The following is a 26,153-nucleotide window of genomic DNA, read 5'->3' as shown; positions in this document are numbered from 1 at the left end:
TTCTCTTTTGCAGGATGAATTAAGCACCAATGACACCACCAAAGAAGGTGATCTTCCCATGCATGAAAGTGAAAGAGGAAGCCAACAGTTTACCAAAGATGGCACAAAGGGGAGGGCAATGACTCTAAGTGTGTAAGATTAAGAGGAAAGAGTTCCTATATATATATATTCCACATTAGCAAATGACATGGAGAATGCTGAGAATAGGAATGAGGTCACAGGAAAACCAAAAACGTATGGTCATGATGGGCTGCAAGGAAGAGAAGATAGCACCACAGTAACTGGCATCAAGGAAAAAGTACACATCATTAACAATGCTGGAGCAACAAATGTGAGCAATATTAATAGAAATATTGACAAGAATACAAAAATGCGGATGTTGTAGAGACAACTCAGTGTGAAAAAGCAATTATTTTCCAAAAAGTTGGAAATGAAGTAGCTAGAAACAACAGTACAGATGAGCAGGATGAAATAAACGGGAATTCCTGTAGAAATAGGGGTGATACGGATGAAATATCATCTCAGAGAGAAGGTGAGAGCAATGGGGTAAGGAGACTGAGGCAACCTCAGGGGCAGTGGAATTAGCAATGGAGAAGACACTGGGCCGGATGCTTCTGATGGGAGTCCTAGTGGGAATGGAGCAGGTGAAGATGTAGGCAAGAGCTCTGGTGATGATGATGGTGAAGCGAAAGGGGATGGAAAAGGAAAGAGGGCATTAATAATTGCAAGGAGGAGGAGGGTCATCATAATGGAAAAGAAGATGGCAATAGTAGAGGTCAAATTTCAACTAGTAGTGAAGATAATGGTCCTACAGACAAAGAAAATTCCCATAATAACAGTGACAGAGACACTGCCTCCAAGGGTGAGGTGGATTCTGATCCAAGGCAAAAGAATAGAGGAATCTTTCTTTTGAACCCCAAAACCCCAATCGCAGAGGAAGTGAGAGTGTGGAAAATGGAGTCACTGAAAAGTCAGAACTATGGGCTATTGGAAAGAGCCAACATAAGGTTAATTGGTGATGCTGGTTTCTTTCAGTGGCAGTTTAAATCCCATTCCTTCTTTCCCCACTGATGGTAACATAAAAATAGACCATGCAAGCATCCATGTATCTTTGCACCCAAAATACTTGAATATTTAAGTGGGAACACTAGAGTCCTTACCAGGCTCTGATATAGACAATTTTAAAAATCAGGCATTTCTGAAAATTTGGTTGCAATTCTGAAAATTTGGTTGCATCATGTAACTGTTTATAAAAGTTCCTAATGGTAGAAATGTGTCTGTGTTATAGAATGTAAACACCAGAGTCCTTGCAAGTACTGAATAAAGCACATTTTCACAAATAACCCCAAATTTCTGGACAGTGGACTCATGTTTCTCTGGTCACTTTCCCTATTCAGTCTTCCTCAGAGCAATGCAGTTTTGCAGTTTAACATCCACTAATTAATCATTCTTTTCTCCATTACTCCATAGGGCATAGAATTTGAAGTTCTCAGCAGTAGCAACAGAAATAATTTTACCAAAGAAGCAGGGAAGATCAATGAAGATAAAGAGAGCAAAGGACAATATGGGATGATTTTGGTCAAAGGAAATGTTAATACAAAAGGAGAGTCTGATGACATGCATAGACCTGGCCAGAAATCTGAACCTTGAAGTAATGTTGGACTCAGCAAAATTGGGAGTGACTGTAACAGTGATGGATATGATGGTTATGAATTTAATGATGAATCCATGCAAGGAGATGTTCCCAATAGTCGAGATGAATCTAATGGCAATGATGATGCCAATTCTGAAAGTGACGATAACAGCAGTAGTCAAGGTAGTAGTGACGGCAGTGACAACAGTGACAATGACAACAAATCAGACAGCAGTGATAGAGCAAATCACTCAACAGTGACAGTAAGCTGGACAGCAGTGACAGCAAGTCAGAGAGCAGTGACAGCAGTGACAGTGATAGCAAATCAGACAGCAGGAAAGCAGTGACAGCAGTGATAGTGACAGCAGTGATGGAACCTACAGGAGTGACAGTGACAGCAAATCACACAGCAGCAACAGCAGTGATAGCTGTGAGAGCAGTGATAGCAGTGCTAGTAGTGATAGTATCAGCAGTGACAGTATCAACAGCAGTGACAGCAATGACAGCAGTGATAGTGACAGTAGTGATGGCAGCTATAGCAGTGACAGTGACAGCAAATCACACAGTCACAACAGCAGTGATAGCAGTGACAACAACAGTGTTAGCAGTGATAGTCACAGCAGTGATGGAAGCTACAGCAGTGACTTTGACAGCAAATCACACAATAGCAACAGCAGCGATAGCCGTGGCAGCAGTGACAGCAGTGTTAGCAGTGATAGTGACAGCAATGATGGCAGCTATAGCAGTGACAGTGACAGCAAATCACACAGCAGCCACAGCAGCAATAGCAGTGACAGCAGCAACAATAGTAACAGCAGTGACAGCAGCTACAGCAGTGACAGCAGTGATAGTGACAGCAATGATGGCAGCTACAGCAGTGACAGTGACAGCAAATCACACAGCAGCAACAGCAGCGATAGCAATGGCAGCAGTGTTAGCAGTGATAGCAGCAACAGCAGCAATAACAGTGACAGCAATGACAGCAGCGACAGCAGTGATCGCAGCAACAGCAGGACCAGAAGTGATAGCAACAGCAGCAGTGACAGTGACAGCAGTGACAGTGCATCTGAAAATAGTGATGAGTGGCAGCAGGAGCAAGTCTGTAATGGCAGTAACAATGGAAGTGATAGTGACATTGACAGTAACAGTGAAGGCAGAGACAGTGATCACTCAACCAGTGATAATTAGAATAAAAGAAAAGATCCCACAAGATTCCTTTTGTAAAAGTTTGATAAGTGACAGGAAATAAAGATTTCCAAGAAAGTAAAGTAAGGGAAGAGATAAACAGAAGACAGGTATGTAAACATCCTCAGAGAAAACTAGGGGAACAAAGCTAAACTGTCGGTTTCACAACCAAACCAAGTCCCAGTTCCCTCAGAGAAAAATCTGAATGTACGACCTTTGGTACATGCATGCTAAGGAATATTCATATTCTGAATATGTTTTATTGGAAATGTAAATCTAAATATGGGAGAACAATTAAAATATTCTTTACTACTTCACACCGAAACCTCATGATACTACATGATAGCTTCAATTGAATTGCCACTTGCCTTAGAGAAAGTAGCAAGCACCCTGTAGCACTGCCTTAATTCTCCAGTAATTATATATTCAAAAATGTAATTATACATCTCTCCAATGTATAGATGGATATACATCTACTTACTGCTGGGTAAAAGATACTGTTATGGTGATATCCAGCTTGGCTACCCATTAATTTGCTTGTTCTAAGGAAGAAATATACTGGTATCATGAAAAAAATAATAAATAACCTCAGCAGCTATTTAATCTTTCTGGGGTCTTAGGAATAATCTTTGAAAAGAAGAGAATATTTTGAACTTACAGAAACTCTAAATGTGCTAGTCAGAAAAGAATTCAAAGGCTGGTTTAGAAAAATCTGATGTATAGTATTGCATTCCCACACATCACTGGAAAATTAGGACAAAGATCCTAAAACTATTGACACACCTACCTGATGCAGTGCTTAGAATATTGTCTTGCCTACAATGGCCACTCCCCAAATATTAACAGATAAATCAATACATTGATGAACAACTCTTCGGGGGTGGGGTCATTTTTTGAGTTTGAGATGAGCTCTGTTAAGTGGTGCCAGTTACTTGTCTTCCACATCAGTGCCACCAAGTCAACCTTGGCTCATATTTTGCCCCTCTCTCACTTGTAAAAACTTTTAATTCCAATCACATAATATATCTGAAAATTTCCCACTTTAACCACTTTCAAGTGTACAATTCAATGGAATTAATTACTTTCATAATACTCTGCTACCAACATCACCATCCATTACTGAAACGTGAATCTCCTCAAATAGACACTCTGTACCCATTATACAGTAACTCCCACCCCTATCCCCTCATTCCAGCTCCCAATTACCTGCAATCTACTTTTTATTTGTATGAATTTTCTTAGTCTAGGTATTTCACATGAATGAAATGACACAATATGTGTCCTTTTGTGTCTGGCTTATTTCACTCAACATGATGTCTCGAAGAGTCAACCCTGTTGTGGCATGTACTACAACTTCATTCCTTTTTACAGCTCAGTGATATTCCGTTGCGTGTATGGCTATTAACAGTGTTGGCAAGGATGTAGGGATTTAGAAACTCTTGTACATTTTTGGTGGAAGTGTAGAATGGTGCAGCTGCTGTGGAAAACGGTTTGGAGTTCCTTAAAAAGTTGAACCTACGGGCGGGCAACAGTGGCTCAGCAGGTAGAGTTCTCACCTGCCATGCCGGAGACCTGGGTTTGATTCCTGGTGCCTGCTCATACAAAAAAAAAGGAAAAAAAAAAAGGTTGAACCTAGAATTATAATATGACCCAGCAATCCTACTTCTAGGTATATACCCCAAAGAATTGAACAAAGGGATACAGATAGTTGTACACCAATTTTCCTAGCAACATTATTCACAATGGTTAAAAGGCGGAAGCAGCCCAAGTAAGTGTCTATCAACAGATGAATGCATACAGAAAATATGGTGTGTACATTTCCCTTCTAAACCCCAATATGCCAAACTTCCCAGATCAGACCCTGAGAACCCCTTTCTGCTACTATTCTTTTTAATAAAGCCAACAGCTGCAGGCAGGTAATGCTTTAGACATCATCTTTTCTTTCTTATTTGAGTCATATATGCAGCTAAAATGTGAGCAAGTATCATTCCTCTTTTGCATCAATGAATTTAATTCTTAGTTTTGGGATGAAATCCAAACCCTAGAAAACAAAAATAGTGATATTTAATAGGGTGGAACCATAATTTGTCATCCAAACTAGGATACTTTTGAGGGTAAAGTGGGTACTCTGAATAATGATATGGGACAAGAGATGTAAATTGGAGTTGTTCCAGGGAAATGGGAAGATATAATTACTTAGTCATAAACATCCTGGATGTTTGTAGTGATGATTTGTAGTTCATTCCTTTTCCACTTTGGCATTATTTAGACTTATTGTAACTCAAAGATAATAGGGAAGATATGTAGTGAAGTTATGACTACAACTTCTTTAATGTTAATTTTCAACCAGTCAGCAGTTGACAATTTATGTTCTAGAAAGGTAAGACATACATTATACAAAGAGTTTGAGGAGCACTTTTTTTTTTTTTTCTTTTTTGGTCTCCTTCCACTTTTATGCAAGAATTTCCTAGTTAGAAAACCACTATTTCAATGACTACTTCTGAAGGCTTTAAAAATATTGCTATTCATAAATCACTTGGAAACTCAGCACTATATAATTTCAGGTTTCTACTATAGCAATCATGTAACTGACTCCAAACTTTACTTAAAATATGCCCTTGGTTTTTAACTCCCTTAATCTTCAGGATCTTTTAAATTTGGAAAATGAGAATTATATTACCTACTCTACCTATTTCAAAGGATTGTTGTAAGAACTAAGTGAGATAATGGATCTTAAACTCATTGTAAACTGTACAACATATGTAAAATAAAGAAATAATGAATTTCTGTGTTACAATAAACATCTCCTTATATGATTTATTCACAAGGAAAACTTCCTTCCTACTAATAAGTTCTTAAATGCTTACTCCCTTCATCAAATTTTCAAAAATTAACTAGTTATTTTTATTAAAAATGTGATATATGTATACACAGCAAATAAAGACATCAAACACTGTAAAAAGGATATACAAAAATGTTGAATCTCCATCATCCCAGATTCCCAGTCTCCATTTCTCTTTCCTAGAGGCAATTATTGCAAATATCTTGTGGAACTTTCTAGAAGTAGTCCATGCACAGATAAAAACATATATCCCCCTCCTACAAACACATGGAAGTCTAGTATATACCATTCTTAACTTACTTTAGAAAGTTTACTGCTATGCCTTGAGTATTGGTTCATAGCACACACATACCTCTTTCTTGTTTTTTCATGCCTGTGTAATATTGCATTTTATGAACCTGACCTGATTGTTCCATAATATTCCAACCAATTTCCAGTCCCATCTATGCTGAATGAATTTCCAGCCAGGTCCTATAAAGCACATACCTTTAATAAGTGTTACTAGGGTGGGAGGTGGGGTGGAGATGCTCAGAATCTAGGAGTCATGCCCAGTACAGTGAAAGAAGATGAGAACCTGGTTTTCTCATGTACTTGCATCTGCATTGACCTGCAGACCTTGGAGGCAGGAATGGGGCAGGCACACTCCAAGAGAATACCTCAAGAGTAGATTCTTTGAACCCAGGCTTTCTGGTTTTAGGAAACAAAATTCACTTTTTGAGTTATTTTCTAGAATAATGATTAAAAGCTATCTGAGATCAGTATTTTTAATGTAATTTTGTCGAGATATATTCACAAACCATACAGTCCATCCAAAGTATACAATCAATGGTTCACAGTGTCACTACATAGTTATACAAACATCACCAGGATCATATCTGAACATTTGCATTACTCCAGGAAAAGAAATAAGTAGAAAAAAGAAAATCCCAAACATCCCATACCACTTTCCCCACCTTCTTATTAACCATTAGTATTAGACTCTACCCAAATTTGAGATTTACAATAGAGATAGGTTAACTAAGACAGTGTAGTATTGTCAGAAATATGTATGCACACACACACACACACACACATACACACAGATATACACAGAACAAAACGTGTATGTTCACATACAGCACAGAACAAAGCGTTCAGAAGTAGATTCATACAAACATGGGCAGCTGACTATTTTTTTTTGATATACAGTTTTACAATCATCAAAGGCTGGATTACAGTTCAACAACTTCAGTTACTTCCTTTTGGCTATTTTAAAATAATAGACACTAAAAAGAAATATCTATATAATGAGTCAGTAGTCAGTCATTTGTTATATCCTAATTTCTCTGTTACACCTTCTCCCTCTCATTTGATCCTTCTCTCAATCTTCACGGAAAAATAAACCTACTAAGAAAAATTATTATAGAGATTCAGATAGAACCTAGAGCACTCCTTAGGATTTCCAGGAATATTGTTGGTTAGGGCTTGGCATACAGTACTAGTTTGCAATATTTGGCTGAAAGCTTGCTGAAGAGTAACCTCCAGAATGACCTCTTGACTGTTTGAAATCGCTTAGCCACTGCAAATTTATTTTTTGTCCATCTCTTTTCTTCCTTTGGCCAAGAAGGTATTGTCCATCTAAAGGTGGGAGTCATGTCTCACGTTGTCAGGGAGTTTGTCCTCCTGGAACTCCTGTCCCATGCAGGAGGGAGGGCAGGGAGGTTATTGCAGAGTTGGCTGAGAGAGAGAGGCCACATCTGAGAAACAAAGGAGGCTCCCTGTGGGTGATTCTTAGGCATAATTACAAGCAGCCCTAGCTTTGCCATTACAGAAATAAGTTTCATAAGGGTAAGCCTCAAGATCAAGGGCTTAGTTTGTTAAATTGGGAGTCTCTAATGCTTGAGAGAGCATCAGGAATTTCCCAGGTAGGGAAGTTTAAGAGTTCCTCATTTTTCTCCCAATCCCTCAAAAGGAATTTGCAAATACTTTTTTATTTTCTTCCCACACTACTCTGGAATGTATCTGGGCATTATATTAATCTGTACAGAACAATAAGATCTCATTCCTTATTCTAGGTTCCATGTAATTAAGCTATTAAACTGAGCAGACAAGTTACAATGTCATACAGAAAGCTTAAATTTTGGATCAAATGAACATCTCTTCCTTTGGTTTCACACAGAAATTGAAGTTTTAAAATACAGACAATATCATCCTTTATCCTGCATTCTGATTCATCCTTGTCCTAACCAGGTGCATCTCATTCTCTCTGATTTCTTCTTCAATCTCTTCAACAGTTGCGTTGTAGAGCAATGCTGACTTTGAGAGAAATATTTTTTAAACTGAGGGTTGTATTTATTTAGGAGGTCACAATGTCAATTTAGTGAGTTATGACCCCTGTGCTGGTTTGAAAGGATGTATGTACCCTAGAAAAACCATGTTTTAATCCTAATCCCATTTTGTAAAGGTAGCTGTTTCTTCTAGTCCCTATTTAGTCCTGCATGTTTGAAACTTTAATTAGATCATCTCCCTGGAAATGTGACTCAAACAAAGAGTGGCTGTTAAACTGGATTAGGTGGAGATGTGTCTCTACCCATTCTAGGTGGGTCTTGTTTAGTTCACTGGAATCCTATAAAAGAGGAAACATTTTGGAGAAAGTAGGAGATTCAGAGAGAGCAGAATGACATAGCTGAGAGAAGCAGAGAGTTCACCAGTGAGTGACCTTTGGAGATGAAGAAGGAAAATGCCTCCTGGGGAGCTTCATGAAACAGGAAGCCAGGAGGGAAAGCTAGCAGATGATGTCGTATTCACCATGTCCCCTTCCAGTTGAAAGAGAAGCCCTGACTGTGTTCGCCATGTGCCTTCTCATTTAAGAGAGAAACCCTGAACTTCATCGGCCTTCTTGAACAAAGGTATCTCTCCCTGGATACCTTAAATTGGACATTTCTACCAATTTGCTTTATTTGGGACATTTTTCTCAGCCTTGGAACTGTAAACTAGCAACTTATTAAATTCCCCTTTTTAAAAGCCATTCCACTTTTGGTATATTGCATTCTGGCGGCTAAAAACTAGAACAACCTCCATCTTCTAAAATGAAAAGAACAGAAGAGAAAAACTAGAGTGCCTCATTTGTAATGCTTTATAGAACTTGAGCATATCTAACTTGATACACATACACAAATAAAGTTCGCACACTTTAGGACATGATATAAAATGTCTGTCTTACTGTTGGTTGCAGTCAGAAAAGTGAAAGCCGCTGATCTAAAAAAATTACAAAAATATCATTACTGAAAATAATCATTTATACTTACTTTCAAATTCACTTTTCCCTTAAGTCTCCCCCCCCCCACTTTTTTTTTTTTTTAAAGGAAAGACAGAGAGAAGGAAGGAAGGAAGGAAGAAAGGGAAACATTTTTTTAAACATTTTCTTGTATTCTGTTTCTCCGTTTTTGTTACATGGGCTGGGGCCGGGAATCGAACCGAGGTCCTCCGGCATAGCAGGCAAGCACTTTGCCCGCTGAGCCACCGCGGCCCGCCCCCCCCCCCACTTTTGAAGTGGTAATTAAAAAGAAAAGGAAAGAAAAATAAATAGTGTGGTTTATGTATGTGTGTGTGTGTGTGTGTGTGTAAGGGGGAAGAGTGGATTTCTAGATTTATCTGTGCCACAGGAAAAGAATCATGGTAACACTGTCACCTCTTGAACAAGGGGCTATGGTGCTGATACGTATGGTGGGAGCTCAAAATGTTACTTTCTGGCTGCATGGGTTACTCCTCATATGTCAAACAAAAGATCTTAAAGCTGGCTTTCAGCTTTAAGTTTTTTCCTCCCCATCTGACACAAGAATTCCTTCTTTACCTGCCCTACAACAAATCAGGAAATAAAAAAGGGTTTTTATTTGTTTGTTGTTGTCATAAAATTTAAATTATTAACTGGAATGGAATTTCTCACAAGCCAGATTTGCTTTACGGTTTGTAATTGAAGGTCTGAAAAATTTTAGGCCAAAATAACTATGGGCAATTTTCCTTTCCCTAAAAGGAACAACAACAAAATGTCATTGATGAAAATATCATTATGTTCTCACAGTGATCCATTCACTGCTGCTTGGAAGCAAATTCTCTGGAGAATCAAACAAGTCAACACAATGTTCCCAGGTTCTCCCCTCTGAACAGGGATCTGAGACTCAGATTCTTGAAAGAAAGAGAGAAAGAAAGAAAAAGGGGAGGGGAGGGAGGGAGGGAAAGAAGGAAGGAAAGAATTCCTACAGGGCACTCATGCAGCTCAGAAAAATGGTATAAAGTCTAAAGATCACCAAAAATTTAGACTTAATCTGTTTTCCATTAAATTTCAGAGTCCCAACTCTAGTATGAAACACTGAATTTACAGAGAGCTTTATAATAAGGTGATTCTTTTACTCCCAAATCCATTATTTTGCCATTGGCTACCTTTCTCCATCACTCACTCTCTTCCCTTATTTTCTCCTCAAAAAGATGAAGAAAGCTCTGTGTGGAGGAAACTCTTTATCCTTTCCAGAGTTTAATCCCTAGGCATCTCCCTGTGTGTCCCCAAGAAAACCCCTAAGCAGGGACTGCTAGGCTTGATCTTAACTTCCCTGGCAATCTTGCACTCCCAGATTTCAGTTTTGCGCAGCTGGTGCCCAGCTCTTACACATCCTTGTACTTTCTTAAATTAAAACCACTGAATCTTTCCTTACCATCCTTGCCCCATATCTCAAGATCAATCTGAGTTGGAGGCAAGCAGTATTCAAACTGTGAGAGGCCAACACTCAGGATTAATACACAGCACACTTCTAATCTTACACCAGTATCCTGGTTCCAGTATGTGGACCCTTAGTTTGTCCCAAGCTACAAGCCCCCTTGAGTGACCCGATCTTTCTAACTAGGCGTCTGCCTAGCTCTCTCACCTTGTTCTAGTAGACTGATTAGAATTCTTCTAGCCCAATTGCTTATGGCCACCAGGAACAAATGCATTGTCCAACAATTTTTTTTTTAATCAGCCCATTCAATGAAGCACCTGTCCACCCACTAGAGGAACTGACAGATGGCTCATCAAACAAAGGAAAAGATATAATTATCATAGGATTTTGTGAGAGGCTGGAATTTAGGTGAAAATTAAGTAAAAGAATGCTTGAAAGGTTCAAAGCAAAGCGGGGTCATGGTTAAAGGGATCACATCAGATTTGGTCCAGGAAACAGACCAGGCTCCTCATTCTTTTGAAACTACAAAGTTAAGATGGAGGTGAGGTGTCATGTATACTTATTTGAATCTCTGCACCAGAGTAGTAAATTGAGAATAATTCTTTGTTTCATAGTAGCTTGGATCCTCCAGGCAGGAGTGGAATGTTCATTCAAATTTGATAAAATTTCAAACAACAAAGTCTCTGATAATCTATGATTTTAGAGAATAAGGTTTCTTAGGGACTAATAAAACAGGAGCCACCCAAAGAAGGGGGTTGGAGGTTGTCATGACATTTCAAGCTTTAGCATCCTCGAGAGAAATAATATTTCCTGTTAAATTTTCAGCTGGATTTGTTATTCCAGTCTGATGAATGGTAAGAAAATTTTTGCTTTCTCATTCAGACTTAAATTATACTCTCTCAGGAGCTATGTTTCTGCTAAAACTGAGACTTTGATTAACTTGATAGTTTCTTGTTCCGAATTTTGGCAAAACTTACAGATGCCTACCTGTTCTTTCAATTTGTGTCACTTCCTTTCTTTTCTTTACTCTTTTTCTTATTAATGTCTGTGTTGGTTTGAAATGATGTAAGTAACCTAGGAAAGCCATGTTTTTATCCTAATCTTATTTAGTAAAGGCAGCCATTTCTTCTAATCCCTATTCAGTATTGTATGTTCGAAACTGTAATTAGATCATCTCCTTGGAGATGTGATTTAATTAAGAGTAGTTGTTAAATTGGATTAGGTAAAGGCATGTCTCCACCCATTTGGGTGGGACTTGATTAGTTTCTGAAGTCCTATAAAAGAGGAAACATTTTGGAGAATGAGAGATTCAGGGAGAGCAGAGCAGAATGACAGCCATGAGAAGCTGAGTCCATCAGCCAGTGACCTTTGGAGATGAAAAAGGAAAATGTCTTTCAGGGAGCTTCATGAAACAGGAAGCCAGGAGAAGAAGCTAGCAGATGACGCCATGTTCACCGTGTGCCCTTCCAGATGAGAGAGGAACCCTGACTGTGTTCACCATGTGCCCTTCCAGATGAGAAAGAAACTCTGACTGTGTTTGCCATGTGCCTTCTCACTTGAGAGAGAAACCCTGAACTTCATTGGCCTTCTTGAACCAAGGTATCTTTCCCTGGATGGATGCCTTTGATTGGACAGTTCTATAGACTTGTTTTAATTGGGACATTTTCTCAGCCTTAGAACTGTAAACTAGCAACTTATTAAATTTCCCTTTTTAAAAGGCATTCTGTTTCTGGTATATTGCATTCCGGCAGCTAGCAAACTAGAACAATGTCTATACCCTGAACACACATTTTCATTTCTCCTTTGTCCTTTGTATTTTGCACATAGGTCTCTCTTGTTTAAACCCTGCAAAATGGCATAACTTCTTCAATCCCATTTCTGACCTACCCCACTTATACAGGGAGTTCCATGTCTGTTACCTCCTGTCTATCTCATTCTGCTACTAGAAGCCCACTATATTTGGCCAAACGCTGAGATTTAACAATTCCCATCTCAAACTGAACTTGAGTCCTCTTCTAGAATTCATGTATTGCTTTAACTTTTTCTTTTCCCCCTCTAGAGTCTCTGATTCTGAGTTTCTGAAGTCTGATTCTTAATTTTGCCGTATATCTCCTCACCCTTTTTGGCTTATCTGAAGGGCAGCTAAAAGCCTGGCTCTGGGTTTTATCTTTTGGGAAAGCTCAAGTTTTACCTATCATTATCTGCCAGATGTTGGAACCGAATTTCATTTTCAGGAATGTAAAAGAAGATTATAGCCAACTTTGTTCAGTCAAGGGATCTTACCACAGTTCTCTTTGCCATTTTTACTAAACCAAAGACAAACAAAATGTTCTAGTTTGCTAGCTGCTGGAATGCAATATATCAGAATTGGAATGGCTTTTAAAAAGGGGAATTTAATGAGTTGCTAGTTTACAGTTCTAAGGCTGAGAAAATGTCCCAATTAAAACAAGTCTAAAGAAATGTCCAATCAAAGGCATCTAGGGAAAGATACCTTGGTTCAAGAAGGCAGATGAAGTTCAGGGTTTCTCTCTCAAGTGAGAAGGCACATGGCGAACACAGTTAGGGCTTCTCTCTCAGCTGGAAGGGCACATGGTGAACACAGTGACATCTGCTAGCTTTCTCTCCTGGCTTCCTATTTCATGAAGCTCCCCGGGAGGTGTCTTCCTTCTTCATCTCCAAAGGTCGCTGGCTGGTGGACTCTCTGCTTTGTAGTGTTGCTCTCTCTGAATCTTTCATTCTCCAAAATGTTTCCTCTTTTATAGGACTTCAGAAACTAATCAAGACCCACTCAAATGGGTGGAGACATGTCATCCCCTAATCCAGTTTAACAACCATTCTTAACTAAATCACATCAACCAGGGAGATGATCTCATTACAGTTTCAAATATACAGTATTGAATAGGGATTATTCTACCTTTAAGAAATGAGATTTATATTAAAACATGGCTTTTCTTAGGGAGCATACTTCCTTTCAAACCAGCGCACAAAATAAGCAAAAATTCATAAAAAATATAAATCACATAATTCTTCTGGGACCTACACTTTAGAAAGAGAAAAGCTGCTATCTTGGAGAAAATTACAGTTGATAAGTAAATTTACCCTAGACTTATCACATAGATAAACTACAGCTCAATTAAACTAAGGTTTGTATACTCCTAAGAGTTACTTCCAGAGAACCTCATTTGTTGCTCAGGTGTGGCTTCTCTCTCTCTAAGCTCAACTCTACAAATATCTCTCAATCTTGAGGGATATCCTTGATGAGATTTTAAACTCTTCAAGGGCAGACAGTGTGTTATTCTTCTTTGTATTTCCAGTACAATGCTTGGAGACTAATATACAATAAATATGTTTTGAATACTGAGTGAAGGGAAGTATACAGGCAGAAGTGCTTAAGAGTTGTCAGGAAGGATGACTCTCTACGACTATTTGATTTGAAGAGTGGGCTTTGAAAGCTGTGTAGGTTATTGATAGGTAGAAAGGAAGCCATTCTGATTAAGGTAAACCACTGACTGGAAACAGAATGTGTTGAACGGAGATGAGATAGAGGGATATGAAGGAAGTAATGTAATACAGTGCTGGCTGCTACATTTCAATGTTTTGAAACTAAAAAAACAGTATATTCAGTGTATTCAAATGTTTCTGCTTAAAAATAATAATAAATGTAATCTTAAACAAACCTACTCATTCCTTCCAATTATGCAAAGAAAGAAATCTCTTCTTTTTACAAAGCATGTTAAAGAAATCTGTCTGACCCTGATGGTAACTGATAATAAAGATTAAACTTGTTAGGTGTACTTAGAGAAAGAAGAGAGAAAAGGTTGATTAACGGAGGAATAAAATGCGAAGTGTTGTAAACTTAAACAGGAAGAAGAAGAATTGAATTAGTTTAATGTAAATGGGATTTAGAGAGGCATTACAACAAACACATAGGGAGGCTTTGTACTACCTGACTTTAAAGCATATTACAAAGCTCCAGTGGTTAAAACAGCACGGTACTGGCATAAGGGTAAGTGTACTGACTAGTGGAATCAAATTGAGTGTTCAGAGGTGGAACCTCATATCTAAAGACAATTGATCTTTGATAAGGCAGTTAACTCAACTGGAACAGAGTAGCCTCTTCAACAAAGGGCACTTGAGGATCTGGATATCCATGTCCAAAAGAATGAAAGAGCCCCTATTTCACATCTTATACAAAAATGAACTCAAAATAGATCAAAGACTTAAACATTAGAGCTAAGGTCATAAAATGTTCAGAAGAAAATACAGGAAATTCTTTTAAGATCTTGTTATAGGCAGTGGTTTTCTAGACCTTATACCCAAAGTATGAGCAATGAAAGAAGAACTCAATAAATGGGATCTCTTCAAAATTGAACACTTTGGGCATCAAAGAACTTTGTCAGAAAATTTAAAAACACAATAGGAGACAATATTTGGAAACCACATATCAAATAATGGCTTAATGTCCAGAATATAGAAAGAGATTCTACACCTCACCAAAAAGACAAACAGTACAATTATTTAAAAAATGGGCAAAAGACATAGTTACTTTAAGAAGAAATACAAATGTCTCAAAAACATATGAAAAGATGCTCAATATCATTGGCTGTTAGGGAAATGCAAATCAAAACTACAATGAGATATCATCTCATATCTACTAGAATGGCCATTACAAAAACAAAACAGAAAACAACAAATACTGGAGAGGATGTAGAGAAACAGGCATACTTATTCACTGCTGGTGGGAATATAGAATGGTGCAACTGCCCTGGAAAGCAGTTTGAGGGTTCCACAGGAACAATTCTAAAATTGCCATATGATCCAGCAGTCCCATTACTAGGTATATATTTGGAGGAACTGAAGGCAAGGACACAAACGGACATTTGCACATTGATGTTTATAGCAGCATTATTTACAATTGCCAAGAGATAGAAACAGCCCAAATGTCCATCAATGAAAAAGCAGCTAGACAAACTGTGGTATACACATGGTATATATGATGGAATATGACCCAGCTGTAAGACAGAATAAAGTCATGAAGCATGTAACAAAGTGGATGAAACTTGAGGACATTATGCTGAGTGAAATTAGCCAGAAAAGAAGTGACAAATATTGTATGGTCTCACTACTATGTGCTAACATTAATGAGTGAACTTTGAGAGTTAAAGTTAAGAACACAGGTCATCAGGAAATAGAAGGAGGGTAGAGATTGGGCATTTGATGCTGAAGGAGTTCAGGATGTGCAACAAGACTGTAAAGGCCCAGAAATGGATAGCACAATACCATCTGATGTTGCCATCAGATAGTAAGTACACTGGAAGTACACTCAACAATGCAGAGTGTGGTATGGTTGAAGTAGGAGGGCTGGGGGCATGTATAACAGCAGAAGAAAAGATAGAGGACAAAGACTGGGATGGTATCACTTGGCGATGTCTACAGTGAACAATGATGGTGACGAAATGTACAACTATAAGAATGTTTTTGCGTGAGGGAGATAAAATTATTGACAGCAATGCAAGGTCTTGAAAATGGGATGGTATATAAAAAAACATATATTTAATGCATACTAGGGTCTATAATTAGCAGTACATTGTAATATGCTTCCATTGACTGTAACAAAGGCAATATGCTAAAGCTAATGTCACTAAGTGGGGGACATGGGAGAGTGTTATGGAATTCTTTGTGGAAGAAATGGAAATGTATGCATATAGATTGTAGTGGTGAAATAATGGCTATGTGATTATACCAGGAACCATTGATCTTTTACTTAGGTTGGATTGTATGACGTATGAATAAAACTGTTTAAAAATGAACAGAGAGATATAAGTGCTGGAGAAAATGTGGAGAGTGAGAGAGAGATGTACCTTTTTGCTGCTGGTAGGGAAGTAGGGAGGTGTAGCCCCTCTGGAGAGCAGTGTGGTTGTTCCATAGGAGTCTAGGGGTACAACCCCATAGTTAGGTGTATATTTGGAAGAACTGACAGCCAGATATAAAATGACATTTGTACACTGATGTTTATGGTGGCATTAATTCCTGACGTGCAGTGGGTGGAGGTGACTTCAGGGTCCATTGACTGAAGAATGGAGGGGGGAGCTCTAGTGTATACATACAATGGGCTACTGAGTGGCCGCTAAAGGGAATGAAATTGTGAGGCATACAGCTAGGTGAATGAACCTTGAGGATACTATGTTGAATGAAATAAGCCAGAAATGAAAGACAGATATTATGTCTCACTAATATGGACTAACTATAAAGTGCAAACTCTGAGAATTGAATTTGAGAGCATAGGTTATCAGGTGAAGGCCTATTGTAAAGGGTCCTAGATTGTAGGCTTTTATAGCAGTCACATCTGTTCTGGAGTTGTAACTGTTATTTCTAAATTTTGAGATGCTGAGCTCTTTGTGTGCAACCCAGTCATTCCCTGGAACTTCAGGTATTTGCATGACACCTAAGACTCAGCTAGAGTTCCACAGCTATGAAAGTCAGCATTGCTCCATACAGCACCTGCTAAAAACACTGAAAAAGTGATCAGATTTCAATTAGAGATATGAATGAAGCTGATCTGGGTAGGACTAAAGTAAAGCAGACTAAAGGGTAAAGGATGATATTGACTGTATTTTAAAATCTCAACTTCCTCATGAGGCCAAAAGAAGAGATGTTTGTTGCAAAATTTGTATTTTCCATAGCACACTATCTAATCTAACTTGTATGGTCATCTTATTTAAGCACCATAATTATACGGAACCTTGAATAGAGAACAAGTTCTTTTTGGTTTGTACAGTTTGGTAGGATGCCCAGATACATCCCAGAATAATCTGAACAGATTAAAAAGTATTTACAAAGTCTCTTTGGGGTACTGGGGGAAAAGTGGAAATTTTTAACTTTCTCACCTGGGGAAGACCTGATATTCTTGCAAGCATGGGGGACTGCTGATTTGATGGGCCAGGCCCTCATTCTTGGGGCTTGCCCTTATGAAACTTATTCATGCAAAGAAGAAGCTAAGCCTATGTATGATTATGCCTAAGAGTCACCCCCAGAGAGTCTCTTTTGTTGCTCAGATGTGGTCTCTCTCTCTAAGTCAACTCTGCAGGTGAGCTCTCTACCCTCCCCACTACATGGAACATGATTCCAGGGGATATTCCTGGTCCTGGCATGATGGGAGTGAGAAAGTCTTCTTGACCAGATGGGGAAGAGAAATGAGACAAATAAGATCTCAGTGGCTGAGATATTTCAAACAGAGCTGAGGGTCATTCTGAAGGGTATTCTAATACAGTATATAGGTATCCTTTTTCAGTTTTTGGTGTATTGGAGAGGCTGGAGGAAAGTACCTGAAACTGTTGAGCTGTGTTCTAGTAGCCTTGATTCTTAAAGATGATTGAATAACTATAGGGCTTTTAATGTGTGATCATTTGCTCGTGAAAACTTTGTGACTGACAATCCCTTTATCCAGTGTATAGACAGATGAGTGAGAAAAAAAAGACACAAAATAAATAAATAATCATGGGGAGAGGAGGGAATGAGATGTTTAGGATGTTCTTTTCACTTTCATTTTTTAGCTCCATGTTTTTGGAATAATGAAAATGTTAAAAAATAAATTGTGATGAATGCACAACTATAGAATGATACTGTGAACCACTGATTGTGTAATTTGGATGATTATATGGCATTGGATAATTATATCATATGTGAATATATAATATATCTCAATGAAATTGCATTTAAAAAATAAAAACAAAACAATCACATAAAACACAGCTAACGTTCACATATGCAATTTTATGTGTTGAGAAAAGGAACCTATTATACTACAGAGGTAGTGTATTGGTAAGGAGAAGAGAATTTAAAATTGATGAAACTATAAGAATGCTTTGAGAAGGTCAGCAATTTTTATATCTGCATTTAACCAGGACATCCCTAATTTGGTTCATGTGAATTCTTAAACCTGTAGATCAAACTAAGGATTGAGGTTATGATATCACATGAAATTTAAGAAATATCTAAATGAAATGCTTGCCTGTTTATGTAATAATTACTGTTGTCAGATGTGTCAGTGATTATTATGCTTCTGCAAATCAAATTCAGATTCTTCAGTGTAGCAAAACACATAATTGATGTAATTGCTAGACAGTCACAAATCCATTTCATCATCACTTTTCTTATCAATACCAGACATGTTGATGGTGCATTTAATGAATATTTTTTGCAGTCATTACACTATTTATATATTATATACTACTTATATATATAAATATACTATATATATATACTATATTATAAAAATATATAATATGGGGTTGCACGGGTAGTTCAGTGGTTAGAATGCCCATCTTTCATGTGGGAGACCCAGGTTCGGTTCCCGGACCATACACCCCCCAAAAATACATACATACATATATATATATATATATATTTATACATATAATATATGCATAATTTGGGTTTCCAAAATTACAAATTTTATTAGCAAATTGAAATATGCCAATTAATAAAAAAAATCAAAATATGAGTAAAAGTAAGAATCTAAGTATTTGGGAGAAAATATTTCACACCAAGTATCTGTATCTAGAACCATATGATATTTGTCTGGCATTTCATGGAATCTAAGTTTCTTTGATACCTTCACTTTCTTAATCTTATTAGAAGGTGTCAACAGAAGGTTTTCACACATACCTGTCATGATTGCCACTAAGCCATCACTCACAGTAAGAACATTTTGAAATACTTTTGCTTTCAGATTAAGCTACTTTCTTTCCAACAGCTATCTCCAGGCCAATCTTCTTCCTTTTGCAAATTAAGAGCCAAGTCTTTTGGAATCTTTTCATTTACAGGGGAGTCTTGGCCCATGGAGGTCTGTAGGAAGGAAGTCTCGACTAGGAAAACTTGGAGAACTGATGCTGCAATCTATTCTAAGCATCATTTAAGGGTAGCAAAGAAAACTATGGGACGCAATGTACTCATTATTGTCCATTTTTATTCCGCTAGCAATTTTCTCAAAGATCAGAACATCCTTGAGGTTTTCAGATTGGAAAAGAATCAATTTTTGTGGCAAAGTAAAATCAACCTTTTTCAGATGACCAAGCAATGGTATTGTAAATTCAGAAACAGTCTCTGAATAGTCACCAGCAATTTTCAAATGTTCTTACAAATGTGGGGGATAATTTCATTTTTTAATCCATTCCCAAGTCTCAAAACAAAGAGTTAATTTAACTACCAATAGAGAGAAGATATCATTTTAAAAATTCAAAACAATCTGATAAAAAATAAACTATAAACATTTGTTTTCTTGAAAATTATGATGATAAGAATGGTGAAATTACATTATGTGCTCAGAAAAGACTGGCTCTTATATTCAATATAAATTTTTTAAATGGAATATTTATCTTTAAAAGTTTTTACTATGAAATATAATACACTGTGCTGGTCTGAAATGTTATGTATCCCAGAAAAGCCACATTCATTTTCCTAATCCAGTCTTATGGGGGGCAGACTTATTGTTTAGGGTAGGGCAGTTTGATTAAATTGTTTCCATGGAGATGTGAGCCATCCAATTGGGGGTGGGACCTTCTGATTTAAGTGGTTTGCATGCAAATGCATCTCCACTTATGCAAGGTGGATCTTAATCCACTTACTGGAGTCCTTTAAGAGGGAACCATTTTAGGAAAAAGCTTCAGAAGTGACACAGAGATATCCAGAGATGCAGAAAGAAAACACCTCTAGGACAGCTGTTTGAAGCCAAAGGACCAGTTGAGAGCAATGTTCTGGATGCCCTCTATGTCAAGGTATCTGCCTCTGGATGCCTTAGCTTGGACATTTTTATGGCCTTAGAACTGTAAACTTGTAACTTAATAAATTCCTTTATGAAAGCCAACCCATTTCTGGTATATTGCATTTTGGCAGCATTAACAAACTAAAACATACACATATATACAAAAAAGCATAAGCAAATGTACAACTTTAATAAACCATATAAAGCAAATGCTTCTATAACCAACATCCATGTTCTCGAGCAGAATAATGTTGACACCCCAGGAGCCTCTCCTACACCCCTTTCCAACCTCAATCCCTTCTCTGACCCCAAAGGTGACTCCCAGTCTGACTGTGCTAATCAGTTCCTTGTTTTTCTTTCTGCTTTCACCAGCTAAGTATGAGTTTTTAAATGCCATTGTTTTAGCCTTGCCCACTTTTCAAACTTTATAGAAGTGATATCATAAAATATGGATTCCTTGGTATTTGAATTCTTTAACTCAACATTATGTTTTGAAACAAGTGCATATTGTTTTATATTTGGTAGTTTTCTTCATTTTCATTGATATATGTTTTCTATAATATAAAATATCTAATAATTTTATCTATTATTGATGGACACCTTTGTTGTTTCCATTTTTTGCTGTTGTGGAAACTGGTGTTATGAACATATTTTTTGATGCACAGGAGCATACATTTCTCAAGGATATATACCTTATGAGTGAAATAAAATTCCTGGGTTACAGTGCATGCATATGTTTATCACTGTCAAATAGTTTTTTTAGGGAGTCTTCTTTGATTCTACTTCTTTCTGTACCCAGACTGAGATAAATGCCTCTCTTCTGTGCACCCACAATATCTTGCACACACCTGTATCACTGCTCTTGTCACAGGAAAACAAAGAATTGTCAACTCTTTCTGTAAATTCACACTGTCCCATATTGTAGACACATTCTGTATGTGGACATTTAAATTAAAACTAATTAAAATTAAACAAAATTAAACATTCAGTTCCATAGTTTCCCTGACCACATTTTAAGAGCTCAACAGTCACATGTCGCTACTGGCTACCAAATCAAACCATGTAGATAAGAGAACATTTCCATCATCCCCAAAAGTTCTACTGGACACAGTCCTTTGGAAAGTTCTGTTGAAGTTCTGGGATGCTAGCTCCTCCAGGGCTCAAGTCGTGACTTATTGTTCTAGTTTGCTAGCTACTGGAATGCAACACACCAGAGATGAATTGGCCTTCGATAAAAGGGGATTTATTTAGTTAACATATAGTTCTTCAGAGGAAAGGCAGCTAACTTTCAACTGAGGTTCTTTCTTACATGGGAAAACACAGGGAAATCTCCTCTGGTCTTCTCTCCAGGCCTCTGGGTTCCAACAACTTTCCTGAGGGTGATTCCTTTCTGCATCTCCAAAGGCCTGGGCTGAGCTGCGAGTGCTGAGATGAGGTATGCTGAGCTGCTTGGGCTGTGCTATGTTGTGCTCTTTTATTTCAGCACCAGCCAATTAAATCTAACACCATTCATTGCAGCAGGCACGCCTCCTAGCCGACTGCAGATGTAATCAGCAACAGATGCGGTTCACATGCCATCGGCTCACGTCCACAGCAATAGAACTAGGCACTTTCACCTAGTCAAGTTGACACCTGAATCTAACTACCACACTTATTATGTCTTATATCTTTATGCCCTCCACAGTGCCTTACACAGAAGGCTTTTGACAAGTGTCTGCCCTCAAGGAAGTGTACTTGAAATAGACAAACTGTATGTTAAGTGAGACAATTCTTATTATCTTGTAGCAGGCAGAGATTCCAAAGCCTGAGAGTCCTTCAATAGGTGCCAAGTTCTCTCACATCTGAAGATGTGAGAGGGGCCAGGGCTAGCCCACCTATGCGAGGCAGACAAAGTATTAGTGACTATCTAGGCCCAGCTTTATAAACAGGAGAAGGTGGGAGAGAAGAAAGAATAGGAGATTTGTTTGGATAGAGTTGGAATACTCCTATATTGTCCCCACTGCCCATTCACAGTGTAATGGGGGAGAGGGAGAGGGTTGCTTTTTCCTCATCAAAAGCCAAGTGAGAGGTCAGACAGTGTTTTCCTGTTTCAAAAGTGCTTGAACTACCTGAAGCTCACCCGGCTCACCCGGCAGCTCCGAGCCACCCCTCCACCACTGTCTCACATGCCTGCTGACCACCCTGAGGCTGCCACCTCCCCTGCCTCTCCACGGCCACCAGCCATGATGCCCACATGGAATCATAGGTGTGCCAGATCTCGGGGCCACTGTGACCTCCGCATTAACCTGGAGCTCTATGTCTCCCTGTTGATGTCTCTGATGATGAGGCTTTGTAGAAATTTGCAAATATTTCTTCACCAATTTCATGAGAAGAGGAAACAGGCTGGGAAACTTACAAAGCTGCAAAACCAACACAGATATCACAAAACCAGAGAGAAGACTGGGAGAGCAGGTGGAATGCAATGGAGTGTGCATTGCACTTGGAAAAAGGCTGAATCCGTCATACTGGAACAGCACAAACTGGCCAGTGACTAAAACGACCTCTCCCTTGTATGATTTCATTGAGACTCATTACCTGAATGAGCAGGCGAAATCCATCAAAGAATTGGGTGACTACATAACCAACTTGTACAAGATGGGGATCTGGAATCTGGCTTTGCAGAGTAGCTCTTTGATGAGCACACTCTGAGAAATGGAGATAAGAGTGAAGCCTTAGGCAGGCTTCCCCATGGGTTTACTTTACCTTTCTTTAAATTGTATCATCACCCACAAAGTTCTTTTATTCATCCTATCCTTTCAAATAAAATACTTTGGTACCCCTGAGTCTCTTAGCCAGAATTCTAGTGGTCTTTGATAGCTTCCTTGCAATCTGGTATGACAAAATATTCCAGACTCATCTTGTACATTTCCTATTTCAGACCTGGTATCAGCCAATTCTCCAATAGGCCCTGGGTCCAAGGCTACAATCTAGGTGCTCGAGTCAATAACTTGTAGCGGGTTTGCCATTGTTTTTAAGTCTCTATAGGGACAAAGCTAAGATATACACAGTGTATGTGTGGTAAATTCAGAAAATTCATAAGTGTTATGGTCAGGTTCATGTGTCAACTTGGCCAAGTGGTGGTATTGGTTTGTCTGGTTGGGCAAGTGCTGTCCTGTCTGTTGCAATGAGGACATTTCATAGAATTAAATCGTGATCATGTCAGTTGCATCCACAGCTGATTCCATTTGTAATCAGCCAAGGGGAGTATCTTCTGCAATGAATGATGCTCAATCTAATCACTGGAAACCTTTTAAGGAGGATTCAGTAGAGACAGGCTCTTGCTTCCTGCTTCAACCGGCGAGCCTCTCCGGTGGAGTTCGTCCAGACCCACCATCAGAATCATCGGCTTCACAGCCTGCCTTGTGGATTTTGGACTCTGCGTTCCCATGGTTACACGAGATACTTTTATAAATTCTATATTTGCAAGTGTTTCCTGTTGATTCTGTTTCTCTAGAGAACCCTAATACAAAAAGCAAATTCTAATTCTCCCCAATAAATTTCAGTGTTACAGGATTATAGGCTCTTACTTAACTTCTTCGGTATTAAATCTATCTCCTTTCCTCCACACTGACAATTCTACTTTTCAAGGACATATTGGTTGTATCAATAGAATAATTCATAATTGTTTACTTTTGCCCACATTATGCACACAACCTTAGAAAAACAATATTACCATTGCTAATTATTGAAAAAAATATTTTTTCATTTGTTCTCTCCATTCTCCCCCTTTTAAAAAAGTTGTACTGTGTCCACATCAAATATATAACCATCACACACTAGTCTCTCTCCCTTCTATCTTCACTTAGTTTTAATTCTAGAAGAACTTCAATGTTCAATGCTTACCAGCTGTTCTTATGTTTCTCTTGAGTCATCCCGGTTGTCTGAAACTCATCCTTTCGTAGATTTCACAAGAATGGTTCATGGAAACAATATTCTCTCAAACATGCTGCGGTAGTTAGATTCAGTTGTCAACTTGGCCAGGTGAAGGCACCTAGTTCTGTTGCTGTGGACATGAGCCAATGGTATGTGAACCTCGTCTGTTGCTCATTACATCTGCAGTCAGTTAGGAGGTGTGCCTGCTGCAATGAATGATGTTTGACTTAATTGGCTGGTGCTCAAATGAGAGAGCTCAATGTAGAACAGCCCAAGCAGCTCAGCATACCTCATCTCAGCACTTGCAGCTCAGCCAAGGCCTTTGGAGATACAGAAAAAAATCACCCTCAGGAAAGTTGTTGGAACCCAGAGACCTGGAGAGAAGGCCAGCAGAGATCACCCTGTGCCTTCCCACGTAAGAAAGAACCTCAGTTGAAAGTTAGCTGCCTTTCCTCTGAAGAACTAATGAAATAAATCCCCTTTTATTAAAAGCCAATCTGTTTCTGGTGTGTTGCATTCTGGCAGCTAGCTAACTAGAACACATGCTGATAGCAGTTTAAACCCTAGTGTTTGAAAGTTAGTGTTGCTGCCTATTAAGCTTGGCTCACACTTCCTTTTCCTGAATGTCTTAAATATGTTATTCCATTTTCTTCTGGCATAAAGCATCACTGTCAAAAATTCTTATGATACTTTAATTTTCTTTCCCTTATAATTTACTTGCTGTCTATACCTAGAGGTACAAATACCTTTTTTCTTTATTTTTAAAGTTCAGTAACTTTATTAAAATATGTCTTGGTGTTGATCATCCTGGGCCAATATTCTCAAGCACACAATGTACTCTTTAAATATCAACTTTAAATCCTTTAGTTGTTTATTTATTTGTTTGCTTTTAAATATTTCTTCTTCTTCTTCACTTTTGTTTTCTTCAGGGCTCTTATTATCTGTTATTTGGATCTTTTTTGCCCATCTTCAATATGTCATTTCTCTCTCAAATACCTTTTGTCTCTTTCTTCATACTGGTTAATTTAAAAAATGTTTTCCTTTTCACTTTCTGTTTCCCTTAAGGTATTACCTGTTGTGTTTATTACCTCTTGTGTTCCTTCTTATTTAGTCTTAATTTCCAAACTAATTTTTTCTTTTATTTCTGCTTTTTCCTCAATTTCAGACCCTTCATTTCTGAGTTATTCTAATTTTGATTTATGCTGTTATTCGTCAATTGTATAGTTATCTTACTGTCTTTTTCTCTTTTTGAAATAGAAGTTTATGGTGTTGGTATATTCTTTGTTCATATCTTTCCAGCATGCTTTCATTGTTTACAAGGTTGTTACTCTGCTGATTAAGGGATATGATCTCTCTATTTTTCTCCTTTTTATTTTATATGAAATTGGTTTTCTTGTATGTTTAGAAAGAGACTGGTTCAGGGTAGTTCCTAACTTCACATGTTGTTTTCATCTTTCATATATATAATACATATTAAATATATTAGCCTGCTTTCTAAGATTTCTGGATCCATTACCCTTTCCTACATTTATCTGGACCTGTTGACTTCCAGCTTCTTGCTTTCTTTTTTCTGTGTCCAATTTCCTTTGCTTATAATTATGTCCATCATACTGGATTTAGGTCCACTTTCATTCAGTTTGGGCACACCCTAAATAATAACATCCTCAAAGGTCCTATTTACAAATGGGTTTATACCCACAGGACCAAGGTTGGGACCTGAACAGGCCTTTTGTGGGGACCAGATTCAATCTCCAAGATGAAATTCTCAGGATACTGCCTTCAGCTGAGTTTCCAGACAACAACATATGAAAAAGTCATTTTGAATGTTCTACTTCAATTGAGCCTTAGGTGACTACATAAGCTGTAATAGATAATAAAATGGCAGATGTTTTAGGAATGAAGTATTGGAGTGGTTTTTAAATAAAGCAGTAGATATCTAAAACACTTAGTTTTGTTTTCAGTGTTGCCCATGGCTTTTAGTTTTGTTATGTTGTTGCTTTGTTTGCATTTATATGAGGATTTGGAGAGATTCTAAAGCAATGTATTTTACCTTCTTTACCAAAATCTTCCCACAATCCACACTAACATAAGATTATAAGGTTTAGAGTTTGTAATTAAAATTGATTT

General features: G+C 38.0%; 1 long non-coding RNA gene across 1 annotated transcript in view; it reads right to left on the bottom strand.

The window, feature by feature from the left end:
• Positions 1-26,153, bottom strand: part of LOC143667985 (uncharacterized) — a 90,913-nt gene that overhangs the window by 20,896 nt on the left and 43,864 nt on the right. The window lies entirely within an intron of this gene.

This window comes from Tamandua tetradactyla, chromosome 24 (assembly GCF_023851605.1).
Source record: "Tamandua tetradactyla isolate mTamTet1 chromosome 24, mTamTet1.pri, whole genome shotgun sequence".
Lineage (NCBI taxonomy): Eukaryota > Metazoa > Chordata > Mammalia > Pilosa > Myrmecophagidae > Tamandua > Tamandua tetradactyla.
The sequence above is the reverse complement of the archived record's forward strand: the minus strand, read 5'-3'. Positions and strand labels throughout refer to the sequence as shown.